Below are 16,843 nucleotides of genomic sequence, written 5' to 3'. Positions count from 1 at the left end.
CAGCCTCAGTTTCTCCCTCAATTGTCATGACCACTATAGATCTTCTCTATGACGTCGCCCACGTCCTCCAACTGCATTGGTGTTACAAAAACATCATCATCATGAGGATCAAGAGCATCATCCCCCACATTGTCATCCTCTTCATCATCACCGTCATCCTCATTAAATAACCATATATTCCTTACTCAACCGTCTGCTCTACACGGTGTTTTAATAGGTGACTACCGTGGGGTCGTACCTTAACATGTCCTCAGCTCCCCTCTCAAACTACATGGTCCGCTCCCTCTTGTTGACACAGAGAGACCTCTGCTGGGTGCACACACCGTCTCGACCGTACAGCACGGTGAACACGTCTGCGTCTGTACCCGCTGCAAACAGGTCACTGGTTTTGATCTCGTACGGCACAACTGTGACAGAAGGGAAACAAGGGTATGATATGGCATGGTAGTTGGTAGGATAAGGTCTAATAAGATATGGGATTATCTACAATAAAGTACAGTGTGCTTTAGACTGGCTCTTATGGTATGTCAGATATGACCTGATATGGTATGATATAAGATAGTAAAACTGTATAGGGTAGTGGTATGCTGGCTAGTAGGCTATAATATGTGTTATCTAAGTATAGCATGTTGCAGGTTGGTTCTTACATGGTTTGTCGAAATCAGTCTGGAGGTCTGCAGGGAACAAGTCCCTGACGATGGCCCCGTTGTCGTTCTTCCTCTCCCTTGTACAGCCAGCGACCACAGGAGAAACTTAGCATCTGGCCCAGGGACGGGGCGTCAACCTCCAACCGGTCAAGGAACCACATCATATCACAAGGACTGTGTGTGTGTCAGTCTCTCAGTCTTCATTTTATTTGTATTTATTTTTAATTTAAATGTTTTTAATTCTCCCCGATTTTCGTGATATCTAATTGGTGGTTACGGTCTTGTCCCATCGCTCCAACTCCGGTACGAACTCGGGAGAGGCGAAGGTCGAGAGCCGTGCGTCCTCCGAAACACGACCCTGCCAAGTCGCACTGCTTCTTGACACACTGCTCGGTTAACCCAGAAGGCAGCCGCACCAATGTGTCAGATGAAACCTCTCTGTCTTATGTATTCGTATCACATAACTGCCTGTGAAAACACAGCAGTAAATGGCATAGTTAGTAGTATATTCAAATGCACACGATCACAGACACGTGTATATTATCAAATGCGTTGGCATCGGTGTCCGCATACTTCTTGTCTCCAGTCTTTACCCTCATTGTGAAGGTGGTGGACATGGCTGACAGCGAGATCAACCAAATCAGATAAGAATATATTCATGATATAATGCATTGATATTATTCAATCAAATGATATACTGTATAACTACTGATTAATGCAATGTGGGTAACTAGGCCTAGATGCATCTGTTATTTTCCAGAAGGAATAGAACATACAACATATTTTTCTTATGAAAATTGCTCTGAAAATAACAGGAGCAAACAATTTGTAATTCTAGCCCCTTGTGTGTGTATTTATCACCCTTCTGCTCCAGGACGAGTGTTGAACTGGAGTCTTCCTCCTCCTCCTCATCATCATCACCCTTCTTCATAAAAGGCCTTGTCCACAGAGACCAGCTCCCTGGTGATCTGTCAGTTGTCCTCATCAATGTTATCAAATGTCATCAAACCACCGTTTACAGGGGAAGTAGCACCTAGAACACAGTTTTTGTCTGTCTGCCACTAGCCTAGCCTGCCAGGCTTCTAGGCCTATCTGCCTGTCTGTCTGTCTGTCTGTGACTTGATAATAACCCCATAAATACCATTTCTGACCACCAAGGGGAGCTGTGCAGTTGTTTTCTTAGACCAATGGGCAGACCTTTTTATATCCTGAAAAACCACACCTTTTCTCAAAGATACAGGCAGTCTTGGAAGAGATGCATAGATTTTTTGGGACCAGCTATTTATCTATAAATCACCTTCCTAGCTATATAGATATACATGTATGGTGTGTCATATGGTATAGAATGTCGATAAGTGGTAATAATAAAATAGAAAAAGAGGCAATATTATCTCAAATGGTGTAGTAGTGTGTTTAATAATCCTAATAATTAATAATAATCCTTAATAAAGTGTTGAATAATCCTCTCTTATTGTGTAATCCTGTGCCTGCCTCCTCCCCTCCCTTACGTGGTGTTGTCTTTGTCGTCTACTATCTCCACCCAGTCCAGGAACCAGGCGGCATGAGACTGGCTGTTGTCATGGCGAATCCTCAGCTTCTTCAGAATGCCCAGATCGATGGCCCGGGATGGAGAATACGTCCTCCTGAACCCCGCAGAGAACCATGGGAAAGGTCAGAGTTCAAAGGCATAAATAAAAGGTTAATAAAAAGGTACCTGTTCAATGATCAATAATTGTTTAAATGTTTTCATTTATTTGAGTCGTAACAACAGGGGACCGTGCACAAAGGTCAAACAGCTAGGTCAATGGGAAAGAGGTTGTAGTTCAACAGCGACTCAGATATTGACATCATCATCATCATCATATTGACAGACGTCTCACCTGCCCTTTCTCAAATGTGTTCAGGTTGTTGGGACTTCCTGAGTCTCCGCTCGGCCCTTGTCGACGATCTCTCCGTAGACGTTGATGTATACATAAGCCCTCCAGGTCTCAGGGGTCCTCTGGGAGGAGCTCCACCACGATCTCCCCATCCTCCTCATCACGGGCCAGCCAGCGCTGACAGGAAAAAGTCACGTTCTCCACCACCTCCTGGAGCTCTGTCACATGCTCCTCGTCCTCCTTCTTGTCATCCTTCGGCTTCTCCTTCACCACCTCCCTCTGCACCATAGCGAGCTACTTGAAGTCCACCGTCTCAAGGAACCACCCGTCGCCCATACCAGAACCGTCCTACCCGATGCAGATCTTGAATAATTTGCCCACATTCAGTGCCTCGACTGTAAGACAGGCCAATGGTGGTTATTCAGAGATTTGTCCTCTTCACTCCACAACATGGCAGAATGACTGATTTTATGATAAGTCTTCTCAAAACCAATGACAGCTGTGCTCTTCATGAATCCAACTAATTCACAAAAGGAAAATACTTTTCTTCCCACAATTTGAAACCAATGAATGTGTAGTCCGTAGACTACTTCTACTGGTTCACTGACCGTGTCTGACTTTAAATATCTCTGTGGTCACTCGCTCAAAGTTGTAGGAGCGGCTCTCGAGGCAGATGAGCTCAGTCTTGCCGTCCTCTCCATAGATCTGACAGAACACATTGACGATGGTGCCACCTTTGTGCATGTTCCCCGTAACCGCTGTGATCTCGTAGTTTATCACTGCAAACCAGAGGGCAGAGCAACATGTCACTAACCAATTAGACAATGGCAGGATGATGGAGAGTGGGCTAATGCACCACAATCCATCATAATCACTAAGTAGGAGTTCATCACTTGCAGGACAGAACTGTATTTATCAAGTGAAGTCATCTGGTTACAGGTTTATTCAGTGTCAATGTAGGTATTCTATCATTTTGAGTATTCCTGTACTTTTTCCATTGGGTGTTCTTGAGAGAACTTGGGTAGATACTTTGTGTATACAAATGCCTCAGTGTTTTTGAAAGCTCTAGTACAGCACCTAGTGTGTATAAATATTACCTCTGCTCTGGCCAAAATAAATACACACTGTAAATATATTCATTTAACTTTAACATGATATAATAGAATTCTCTGGCACAGTATGCGGGTAAAGGGTGAAGCTTATTTGTCCTATTTCACACATGTACGAGTCTGTTAATACACATGTGAGAGTTGGAATATGTGTGCTTTGCATACCCCACTCTCCCTGTGACACCCTCAGAGAGTGAAGTCATGGCCAGGGTCGGCCATTATTAACGGTGACCCTGGAGCAATTAGAGTTAAGTGCCTTGCTCAATCGATTTTTCACCTTGTTGGCTCAGGGATTCAAACTAGAAACCTTTCGGTTACTGGCCCAACACTCTAACCACTAGGCTACCTACTGCCCTGTACAGTATAATGCATGTATTGTCTCAGAATATAAACTCGAGTAAACTTCCTGTTACGTTTCTCGATGTCCAGAGTCTCGCTGGGGTAGATCTCTACCTCCATCTTCCCATCAGCCTCATACTTACAGAGCCAGCGGTGGCTGGGGAACTTGTACTGCTATCCATGGACTGGCACAATGATCTGCACCAATGTCCAGGAACCAAACAGCACCCAGACCCTTGTTATTGTGGCCAATCAGCAGACGGTGGATCTACAGAGAGAAATCAGGAAGTAAGAATCAAGGTGGGATTGATGGTCATTATAGATGCTTTTATCCAGTTAAGGTTGTCAGTATGTGAGACCCAATCAGGAATCAAACCCACAACTCTGATGTTTAAGGCACCATACAACTCCAAAAAACTGAGACATACACTATAATTGCATACTGTAGGAATAAGTTGGTATTAATAAGATGACTATAATCTATGTTTCTAGGTTTCTGATAGTGTATTCTACGTTTATAAAACATAAAGAATAGAGTTGTACGATGTCATAGGTCTCGACAGTGAAGATATCAGTTTGCCCCGTCTCATAGTAGTTACTCAGGTCGTTGTCGGAGACCACCATGAGGATCCTTGTGGTGACGCCCTTCTTCCCGTACAGCTTGACAAACACATTGGAGTCTGAGCTGGCCCCTTTGATGCTGCCTGTCCACCGAGATATGGTAGTTGACATCTAAAAATAATATGAGGCATGGGTTTCTCCTCTTAGGCCTTTTACTTGTATTTATTTTACACACACACGCGCACACACACACACACACACACACACACACACACACACACACACACACACACACACACACACACACACGCACACACACACACACACACACACACACACACACACACACACACACACAACTGTAAATTGTAATGGGATGCTGGTCCATCAGCTGGCTAACTGCTTAAGCGTGTCCATTAGAGAACAGCCATTAGAGACAGACTGGGCGTGGCTGGTCCGGATGACTGTCTTCCCTGAGGCAGTATGGCTGTTAGTGAAACACTGTGTGATTGGCTGTTTGATGCTTTTACTAGTGAGGTAAGTGAGTGATTAGATGAAATTCATTATCAGGGAAAAAAGTCCCTGTCGCATAGCACTAGTCCATGTATTGTATTGTATTGCATGTCTTCAGCGCTAATCAGTTTAAGTTAGTTAGTTAGTTGGCCATGCTCCCATTATGTTATTAAAGATATCATGTGATTGGCTGGTTGGTTGACTTTCCTGTTACAGGGGAACTCTATGGCCACTGACTCTGGTTGGCCCTCCTCTCTGACCAACACCTTATCCAGGAACCAGCCGCAACCTCTGCCCTACCCATCATGGCCGATACGCACCCTGCACACCAGCCCCAATGGCACCGCCTCGATCAGGAACTCATCAGCCTGTGGAGAAATTAGGCAGATGAACCACTCAAAACCAAGTTAGCCCACTGAGCTAAAGCCTAGATATTAGATCTGGGAGCTAACACAAGTCTTCAGGTCTCTTCTGGATTCCATGTAGAACCCTCCGGGGAAATGGTTCTACCTGGAACCAAAAAGGGTTCTACCTGGAACCAAAAAGGGTTCTTCAAAGGGTTCTCCTGTGGGAACAGCTAAAGAACCCTTTTAGGTTCTAGATAGCACCTTTTTTTCCTAAGAGTGTACTCTTTCTCAGGAAGTGTCCAATCCAGCTCCAGCGGTGTCTCTTGAGCATGGTATCCATGGCTACCTGCTTCGTTTGTCTAAGGTGGTTGGTGTTTGATATTGTGTTTGGCCCTACGATGTGCATGATTCTCCGGAGGGAAGTTGTGTGGAAGGTGTCATTTTTTCAAGTCTGCTTCTGTCATTTTGCAGCATTCGGAACCATAATGGAGAGTTGCCAGTACACAGCTCTGGTATATTTTGAGTTTTGTATTTGTTCTATATTGTCCAGATTTCCAGACCTTTTGCTCTTGCTTTATTGATTCTGGTGCAGATGTGTTTGCTGGTGCTTCCATCATGGCATATGGTGCTCCCAGTCCCAAGGTAAGGGGTTAACTCCAGGTCCTGTTCCTTGATTTTGACTGCATTCTTGCTGCAGTTGATAACCAGGCCGACTTGCTGGCCAAAGGACCTGGACTCTGTCCGTTTTGTATTGTAGATGTTGGTGTGTGTGTGATAAACCCAGGTCATCGGCAGAGTCAAGGTCTTCTAGAGTTGAATACAAAGTACATCTTATTCCTCTTGCCTGATATTTCTGTTGTACTCCATATGACTCAGTCTATTACCAGGTTGAAAAGTAAGGCTGACATCACACAACCTTGACGAACTCCAGACTTCACAGCAAAGCTCATGTTGCTGGTTCCCACAGTGCATGAAAAGTAGCTGTGGTACTGTTTTATGATGTTAACGACATGGGTGGGGGTTCCATACATTCTTAAGATCTTCCATAGTCTTTTGTGGTGAATGCTGTCAAAAGCCTTCTGGAAGTCAATAAAGTTGATGTAGCGTTTCCATTGTCACTCACTACATTGCTCAATGATGTTCCTGAGAGATCTGGTCTGTACAGCTCCTTCCTCCCCTAAAACCCACTTGTTTGTTCATAAGCACTTTATCTACAGCTGAAGACATCCGTTGTACGATACTCTTGCAAAAGATCTTGCTGGGAACGGGTAAAAGTGTGATGCCCCTCCAGTTGTTGCAATCGGATAGTGTGCCCTTGATAGGTGCCTGAATGATGACCCCCTTGGTCCAATTTGAAGGTATCTTTCCCTTCATCCAGATGTCAATGAAGAGTGGAAGAAGGATGTTTGCAACCAATACTGGATCGATTTTGAACAGCTCTGCATTGAGGTTATCAGGACCTGGAGATTTCACATTATTTAATGACTTGATGGTAGTGATTATTTCTTCTTTGGTTGGTGGGTCGGTGTTTATGTCTAGATCTTCTGGAGCAGCTTCAGGTGAGTTAATTGGTCCACAGGGTTAAGAACCTCTCTGAAATCTTCTGTCCATCTTGCTTCCTATTCATTTTCTGTAGTAGGAGGTTGCCTTGCTTGTCTTTGATTTGAGTATTTGACTTTCTGCCGCAGTTTAGGTTAATCATTTTGTATACTGTTCCTTGCTTGTTGTTTGCTGCTGCTTTTTCAGCTGCACTTGCCAGCTCCTCCAGGTAGTCCCTTTTGTCTCTTCTTACTAGCCTTTTGACTTGTGTGAGGATTTTTCTGTACTGCTCCTCCAATTTCTGTTTTAGCCTTTGTGATTTGGCATCTGTTGTTTTCTTTTTCAGGTCCCTTCATCATTTCCCATGTTTCTGGGGTGATCCATTCCTTGCGTTGCCTTCTGTGTCCTATAGTTTTCTTATTGCTTTCACTGTAAGCTTTAACCACTTTCTCCCACTTCCTGTCTATATTTCCCTGTCGCCTCATCTTCTTCTTCTGTGTTATTTTTAAAGGGCTTGATACTTGTTGCGAACTTGCATTATGAAGGTTTTCTTGATGGTTTGGTCCCTCAGCATGCCAACATCAAATCTTGTTGTTCCTTTTGTCGGTGTTCTTGAACATTTCAGCTTTAGTTTGATGTCCGCAGTCACAAGATGGTGGTCACTGGCGACATCTTCCCCCCTTCGCACCTTCACACCCCTCAGCGAGCTTCTCCACTTGCTGTTGATCATCAGCTGGTCAATCTGGTTCTTGTCTCTTCCAATAGGAGAGTACATGTCAGCTTGTGGATATTCTTGTGGGGAAACAGGCTGCTTCCAATCAGAAGGTTATTTGTGATGCAGAATGTTGCCAGTCTCTCACCATTGTAATTCATCTCCTCTCTACAGGCATGCTTCCCCATTGTTTTCTCGTAGTTGGTGTTGTTTAGAGGTCGACCAATTAATCGGAATGGCCGATTAATTAGGGCCGATTTCAAGTTTTCATAACAATCGGTAATCGGTATTTTTGGCCGCCGATTTGCCGATTTTTTAAAATTATTTTTTAAACTTTTATTTATTATTTTTTAATTTTTTATTTACACCTTTATTTAACTAGGCAAGTCAGATTAAGAACACATTCTTATTTACAATGACGGCCTAAAAACGGGGTTAACTGCCTTGTTCAGGGGGGATTCGTTTTTGCAACCTTCGGTTACCAGTCCAACGCTCTAACCACCTGCCTTACATTGCACTCCACAAGGATTAACAGGCTGACTACCTGTAACACGAGGGCAGCAAGAAGCAAAGGTAAGTCGCTAGCTAACATTAGACTTATAAAAAAAACTATCAATTTTAACATAATCACTAGTTAACTACACATGGTTGATGTTAGATAAACTAGTAATATCGTGTCCTGCATTGCATATGATCGATGCGGTGCCTGTAAATTTTCATTGAATCACAGCCTAGTTTGACAAACGGGTGTTGATTTAACAAGCACATTTGCGAAAAAAGTACTGTCGTTGCACCAATGTACCTAACCATAAACATCAATGCCTAACAGGAATATTTAGACTTAGTCACCCATTAGATATAATACGGAACGGTTCCGTATGTCACTGAAAGAAAAAAATGTTTGTTTTCGAGATGATAGTTTCCAGATTCGACCATATTAATGACCCAAGGCGCGTATTTCTGTGTGTTTATTATATTATAATTAAGTCTATGATTTGATAGAGCAGTCTGACTGAGAGGTGGTAGGCAGCAGCAGGCTCGTAAGCATTCATTCAAACAGCCCTTCGCTGTGCTTCAAGCATTGCACTGTTTATGACTTCAACCTGGGTGGGTATAATTTGTGGAACGTTCCAACAGGAATCTATTCCAAAAACTTCGTAAATAACAAGGTTTCCAAAAAACAACGCATACAAAGTTGTATAGCGGCAGAATAAGATACCGGGTAGGGAGTGGTCTATTTCATTGCGTTTTTCACTCATCACGTTTATTCCGAAAAATGTCTGTCCTCCCATGTCTGTTTGCCTATGGACAAACATTAAGAATAAGCTACGTGGTGAGTTGATGCCTATTCGGCAGCTAGTTAGCTAGGTTTGTATGCGTTGCTACTTTGTATGCGTTGTTGGTTGGCAACCTTTTACTTTACGTTTTTTGGAACAGATTCCTGTTGGAACGTTCCACAAATTATACCCACCCCTTCAAGCCTATCAACTCCCAAGATTAGGCTGGTGTAACCGATGTGAAATGGCTAGCTAGTTAGCCGGGTGCACGTTAATAGCGTTTCAAACGTCACTCGCTCTGAGACTTGGAGTAGTTTTTTCCCTTCCTCTGCATGGGTAACGCTGCTTCGAGGGTGGCTGTTGTCGATGTGTTCCTGGTTTGAGCCCAGGTAGGAGCGAGGAGAGGGATGGAAGCTATACTGTTACACTGGCAATACTAAAGTGCCTATAAGAACATCCAATAGTCAAAGGTATATGAAATACAAATCGTATAGAGAGAAATAGTCCTATAATTCCTATAATAATATAATAACTACAACCTAAAACTTCTTACCTGGGAATATTGAAGACTCATGTTAAAAGGAACCACTAGCTTTCATATGTTCCCATGTTCTGAGCAAGGCACTTAAACATTAGCTTTCTTACATGGCACATATTGCACTTTTACTTTCTTCTCCAACACTTTGTTTTGCATTATTTAAGCCAAATTGAACATGTTTCATTATTTATTTGTGGCTAAATTGATTTTATTGATGTATTATATTAAGTTAAAATAAGTGTTCATTCAGTATTGTTGTAATTGTCATTATAAAAATAATCGGCTGATTAATCGGTATCGGCCGGTTTTGGCTCTCCAATAATCGGTATCGACGTTGAAAAATCATAATCGGTCAACCTCTAGTGTTGTTGGTTCCAACCTTTGCATTCAGGTCTCCGACTACAAGGAGCAGGTCTTGGGGTTGCTAGGCCCATGCCCAACAGTCCACCTTTTCTGGTTTCGGGAGATTTTGGAGTTGATTTGTTAGTCCTCTCCCCTAGCCTTTTGTCTTCCTGGTGATGGATTACAGTCTCATTGCACGTGAGGCCAGGCAGGCTTTGGGTCGTGTACAAGCTGCCCCGGCGTGTCAAGCCTGTGTAGTGAAAGCCGTATCGCAAAAGCCAACAGAATATGTTGGTTTAATGTTTAGCAGTTCATACCAGCAGTGCGAGACAGACTGTACATACAGTATCTAAAATGGACACACTAACACACACCAGTAGATAAGAGGCACATGTAGATGATGAAATGTACAATACTGCAACATGAAAAGGAGATAACAACAACAAAACAGAGAGAACCTTTTTTCAGTACCAGCCAGCGCCGACGGCTCCGTTGTCGTGTCCGATGGTGCCCCCGCCCCTCACGTTTCATGTCATCATATGAACGTTGTACACCACCGCTTTGGGGATACGATCAAATTGGGTTGTTAGAATAGTACTAGGTTATTCAATGGATCCTCTGAAAAAAATTGTATAAGGAAAACTCTGGGTCCTCTGCTCAAGTCAACATGTACAATCTGATTTTGTATCTTTTTAGAGTGAAATGAGCTGTCTTACCGTTTTTTTAATCGCTTTGGTACTATTTCCACAACTATTTCGTACATTTTCACAACTCTTAGTACAAAATTCCAAACTGGTCATGCTTGTAACCCAGACAGTCTTTCATTCAAACCTGTTGTCATGACGTTGGCCTGTGGGTAAGGTTTATGACCCCCCCCATAAATACCTTTCTCCCTTCCCCTCTCTTACTGACCCTACTGAAGGACTGCTGTCCTGTTAAATATAGAAAGTCTGGGAACATCAAACAAATGGGGAAAGGAACCATATTTTGGTAATAAAACCAGTTGGAAATATGCTTTGGAACGTAATGAGTATGGATGTCAGTTCAGTTGTCATCTGAGACATTATGACTGATGACAGGACGACATAAACTGTACCTGGGAAAGTATCCACCCTCTAGTTATCAGAGTCACATGGAATTGTTATGCAATTGAAATGTTTGATATTGAAATTGTTTGTTAGGAGATTAAATGTAATTTTAGCTTCCAAATGAGAGAATTGGGTTTTCATAAGGAAAGTGCCCTGCTTGATCAGTGGCCCACCCCTGTGAAGAGGAAGGGTTATAAACGATGAAACACATCCTTCCCCCTCTCCACTATATAAGCCTTTGACGAAAAGATAACCAGGTTGTTCCAGTACGTGAGGTCTGCAGCCTCTACGTTAGAAGGACACACATGTCAAGTACAGAACTAAGCCAACCTCGGCGTGAGCTTTGGTGGTGAATGGTATGAACTTTGAGCTTATTCACTACAGAAGTGATACTTCCTAGCCGTTGAGTTAGCAGCGGTCGCTGTAGACGTGGGCTAGAAAAGGACGGACGACGGATCCAGTCTAACAGACGGACGAAGATACCACCACGTATCCAATTTACCACCAGAGACATTCTTCCGAGGACAGGAAGATCTGTTGGCCAACCCGGCCAGCATCTACGACCAATATACCGAAGCGCAGCTCAGAGTAAATATTTATTGCATTTTCTTTTTCCAAATGGGCGGTAATTTAGAATGCATAAGATAATGTATTTACGATAGCATAGCTGCTGTTTCTTTGTTCCTAAATCTTCCCACTCTTTCATTCAAGCCCAACCCCCTTTCCTTTGTGTAACCAGCCATCATGTATGACATCATTTGTATTCGGTGTATTTGTAATTCTGTGTGATTAGTTTAGGTATTTAGTAAATAAATAATTAAACCCAATTTTGTATTGCTGATTCAACTTGTTAGCCAGGGTTCGTGAAGATAACCAAGAATTTACAACTTTCATTATGAGACTGAAAATAAAATGATTAAGATGACGGCTATCGATGTAAAAGATTAAGTATTTTAAGAGTTTATTCGGAAGATAACGGCTCTATAAACGTTCTTCCGTGGTGCCCCGACTTTCTAGTTAATTACATTTACATGATTAGCTTAATCAGGTAATATTAATTACAGAGAAAGGATTTTATAGAATAGCATGAAATATCACTTAATCCGGCATAGCCAAAGACACGACACTGTCATTGTGCAATCATTTGGATTGTAAACATCCAAGTTCCCAGTTGTCTTGCAGCTCTGACGTCGGAGTTCCCAGTTATTTTGAACACAGCATTAGTCTCAGTGGAGGGAGGCAGAGACCAGCAGAGGGTCTGCCTCTCATGGACGTTGTTCTCTCCTTCCAGTGAGACTGACCAGAGAGAGGAGACAGTCTTCCACCTGATGGTGAAACTCGAGTTGCACCACCTCAGGCAAACATTCATGTTGTTTCTATAACCAAAGAAAGTGAAATACTCGATATTAAAATATACACAACGAGCTGCTAATAATAATAAAAACGCAGGGCTGTAGATACACTTGGCTACTTGTTCATTGCAAATGCAGCGCGAGAGATACGCGCGTTTTGTTTTGTAATAGTGTTGAATAAAAAGAATTGACAGTGCTGAATATAACCTTTGACATTAACTCACTCATTTAAAAAAAACAAGGCTTTGCTGTATCTTTGATAGTCTCTCTGGTCATGGTTTTAAAAGATATGAAATCTCACGTAGGCTAGCATCAAACTTCGCTGTGCGGAGGATTGTTGGAGCTGTAGGTAGGCACGGTGATTTGAGCTATCTGATTGGCCAGCACAGTAGGCGTATTCGATTTAGCCACAGATCTCCTTGTCCTCGGACAAATGAATTGGTTCATAATAGGACCACTTTGCCCACCCGGTGCGCAGGGCTTCTGAATCAACTACACATACCGTCAACAGCGCAACACGGGAAACAAAGGAGTGCAAACCTTCATGCCTTTATCGTTGGCTTTTCTACAGAAATGTTTGACGATCGACTAGGAATGCCTTGAAGATTCGACCAGTCGCGATCGACCGGTTGGTGACCACTGCTCTACAATCATTCATGCATTTTTCAGATGTAATTGCAACATAGGTGTACTGTCTGTAATCAAATGTAAGAAATTAAATTAAACAATTGAATGAAAATAAAACAATGTTTCGCATGCATTCATTTGCATCAAGCCTGTCTTGAGCATTTGGCCATACATTCTCATCTTCATTGATTATGCACAGCAGGAAAAATCTTTTGGCATGGCGAATCCAAGTTGGACATTGGTCTGCATCAGTGGCGATTTTAACATGTAGATCTTGGTGTGGCAAAATGTTCCACCTCCATGCTGAAAAAAAAATCCTCAATAGGGTTGAGGAAAGGAGAGTATTGGGGCAGGTATATAGGGTTACGAATTGGGGATGGGCCCGAAACCATGCCTGAACCATCTCTGCGTGGTGGAACCTGACATTGTCCCACACATGACAAAGGTGACCCCTTAATTTTGACAGGCTTGCCCAATTTCATTGAGAAACACAATGCTTCATATGTATATACTGTGTTCTATTCTACTGTATTTTTGTCAGTGCCACTCCAACATTGCTCGTCCTAATATTTACATATTTCTTTATTCCATTATTTTACTTTTAGACTGTGTATTGTTGTGAATGGTTGAAGGCCGCTTCATCAACAAAGATATACTTGTGATGGTTCACAGCAGCATCAAGCATCAAGCACCTTCTAAAAATATATTTTGGTTAGTTATTTTTACAGTGTAGTTCCAATATGAAATTGTTAAGTAGCATGTGCATCAAGTAGTAACAGTAATACCGTATATAGTGCTACACCTGAACATACTCGGCCCGCAGTTTTGTCACCTGGTCGTTGTTTCAAAAGGCACCAGGTAAATGTTTTTCATAAATACCTGGTGCCTCTTCAAAAGACAGGTGATTGTTGGTAGGCTGGTGGATGCTACACACGGCCACGCCCACCACCATGGGGTCTTCTGTCTATTCTGAGGGTAGAACAGAGTATACTGTCAATATATCATACTGGAAGACTACTGTAACATGTTTTGTGAGTTTACAGGCATTACAATATGTAATTTAATGAAAATGTAATGGTAAAGGATAGCGGGGAGGTAGGTAGCCTAGTGGTTAGAGGGTTGGGTCAGCATCCTGAGCCGACAAGGCTCTGTCGATGTGCCCTTGAGCAAGACACTTAACCCTAGTTGCTCTGGATAAGAGTGTCTGCGAAATGACAAACATTTTAAATATAGTGCATATCCTGCAGACTTACCAGTTTTCTTGGCGAAATGTTTTCATAATCAAATTGACAGTTGATCTTTCCAGAGTGGGTTGAACTAATTTTAAGGACCTCTGCCATGATAAGGCCTCTGCCCACCTCTTTTACCTCTTTGATGGGGCCCATGACCACCTCTCTGACGGGCCCCTTGTCCACAAGCTCTTTGATTTCTTCCTCTCCCTTGCTGTCTATCCTGCTCCACGTTGAAAGAAATTGCAAGTGTTCACACGTCCCCTTTTATACTGAACAAAAATATAAACGCAACATGCAACAATTTCAGTTCATATAAGGAAATCAGTCAATTGAAATGAATTCATTAAGCCCTAATCTATGGATTTCACATGACTGGGCAGGGGTGCAGCCATGGATGGGAGCCGGGCCCAGCCAATCAGAATGAGTTTTTCCCCACTAAAGGGATTTATTACAGACCAAAATACTGCTCAGCAAAAAGGTATCTTTGTCACTGGCTAGCCACCTCTCCTCTTTGATGATATTAAATGAAACAATATAAATTTTAAAACGATATAGAAGGAAATCAAACAACTAATGACAGAAAGAACAGCTTCAGTACAGTGCTTGTATTCTCACAGCTGACTCAGAGAACAACTAACGCTTGAGATGTAAAACACGAAGATTGTCTAATCTCACCTGTGTCACCATGATCTCCAAAGTTATTCAGGAAGATGTCACCATCTGACCCCCTGCCCTTCTCGGCAGTAACACAATTACTGTATTTATACATTCACTGTACATTCACAAAATATCAAACAGGATAGGACATTCATGAACTGGTTATGGTCTGTTCATGATGTTTCACATAGGGCATAGACACAGCCATCATGGAACTTTTCATGCTATGCAATCATTGTCAATGAAACGTAAATTCTACCGTAACCTCTAACCTCTCTTTAATTCCTGTCTAGTCTCGTGCCTTGTGCGAGTTTGTGTGCATCTCCTCCCCTTTTCTTGCAATAGACATCAGGCAGAGTTCCTCTAATCCCAATAAGCCAGTTTCCAGGTGAAATATGAATAGGTTGACTATAGGTGTGTGTAAGTGTGCCTGTCAGGGTGTGTCTGGTCCCATGACAACTGTCTGGTTCGGAATAACGGGTCTACTTTGACCACTCTTCCAGTCTTGAATATACTGGAAAAGTAGGCACGAGCGGAGGCATGATCTGTGTCTACTACCGTGGTCACGTTTGGCCACAAGACACATGCACCCTGCATCCTCCTCTCTCTGTCTGATAATGAGATGTAAGATGAAGGTCACATGGTAACAAGAGGAATATAAGGCTTACCAGACGATTAGGCTCCATGAGGCACCTTACCCACAAGTAACAGTAGGCAGAGTAACTTACCTTTAAGAACATGAAGTGTGCATTAACTACAAATCAAGTTGGCTATGTAGCTCCTAAATGAAGCAAATCTGGCTTTCAGTTGCCCTATACTTTGCAGCTTATACTGTATGTGTGTTCAGTGCAATTGGTTTGAGTGTTTTTGAACCATGGGCCTCATGCATTGTCGCCTTCTATATTCTATGTAGTTTGGATGTGTATCCTGTACTGTGTGTAAACGTGTGCTTTCCAGATTGACCTACATTTGGGGATGTCCATGGGGTTGAGGCTGCCCAGCAGATCTCTGACATACAGGCTGTCCCCCTCCTCTCGGCTCAGACAGTTGTTGCAGGTTAAAAGTAGAACCTCAGGTGCGGACGGTTCATGTCGGTGACCACGACCCAGTCCAGGAACCAGCTGGCGTTCAAGCCACCTGTGTTGTCGTGTTCAACCCTGGGGACACAGTGGCAGTCAGCTATTGGAGGTAACAACTCCTCATTTGACAATTAGGCCTTCTGATACTCTGACACCTACACATAACGTTATTGTTAAAAGAAACACCAAAACAATTGCAAAAAATCTTGCAACTCCGAGCTACAATTTTGCAACGAACCCACTGGACACACCATGTCATTTTATCGTGGGTAATATTTGGTTGAGACGTTGATTAGTCAAATGGCCACCAGATTATAGCACTTTGTGACATCGGCGGATGTAAAAAGGGCTTTATAAATACATTTGATTGATTGATTACATTGACCCCCCCCCTCCATTTGTTTTGTACACTGTTGCTACTCGCTGTTTATTATCTATGCATAGTCACATCACTCCTACCTACAAATGACTTCTAACCTGTACCCCCGCACACTGACTCGGTACCGGTACGCCCTGTATATAGCCTCATTATTGTTATGTTATTGTGTTACTTTTTATTATTTTTTACTTTAGTTTATTTGGTAAATATTTTCTTAACTCTTCTTGAACTGCACTGTTGGTTAAGAGCATTTAAGTAAACACTCACAGTAAGGTCTACACTTGTTGTATTCGTCGCATGTGACAAATAAGGTTTGATTTGATTTGATCAATGAGATTACAACCTACACTGAGTGTACAAAACATTAAGAACACCTTCCTAATATTGAGTTGCAGGTGAGATTATATTGAAAGTACATGGTGCAAGTGATCAATGCCGTTCGAGAGTCTGTGTAGATTATTACAATTGTGAAGATCTCCTGCGACGACCTATGCATGCTATCTTGAAAATGGACGCTTTGTGTGATTACATAACAAGGTAACTGTTAAACTGTTAAAATTGCCTCCAGAGAAGGTGTTTCCACTGCTCCAGAGTCCAATGGCGACAAGCTTTACACCACTCCAGCCGA

General features: G+C 42.6%; 1 pseudogene; it reads right to left on the bottom strand.

Moving 5' to 3' along the window:
* LOC115202574 (lipoxygenase homology domain-containing protein 1-like) overlaps positions 1–16,843 on the bottom strand; it is a 64,963-nt pseudogene that overhangs the window by 18,996 nt on the left and 29,124 nt on the right.

Source organism: Salmo trutta, chromosome 12 (genome assembly GCF_901001165.1).
Source record: "Salmo trutta chromosome 12, fSalTru1.1, whole genome shotgun sequence".
In the NCBI taxonomy this organism is placed as follows: domain Eukaryota; kingdom Metazoa; phylum Chordata; class Actinopteri; order Salmoniformes; family Salmonidae; genus Salmo; species Salmo trutta.
The sequence above is the reverse complement of the archived record's forward strand: the minus strand, read 5'-3'. Positions and strand labels throughout refer to the sequence as shown.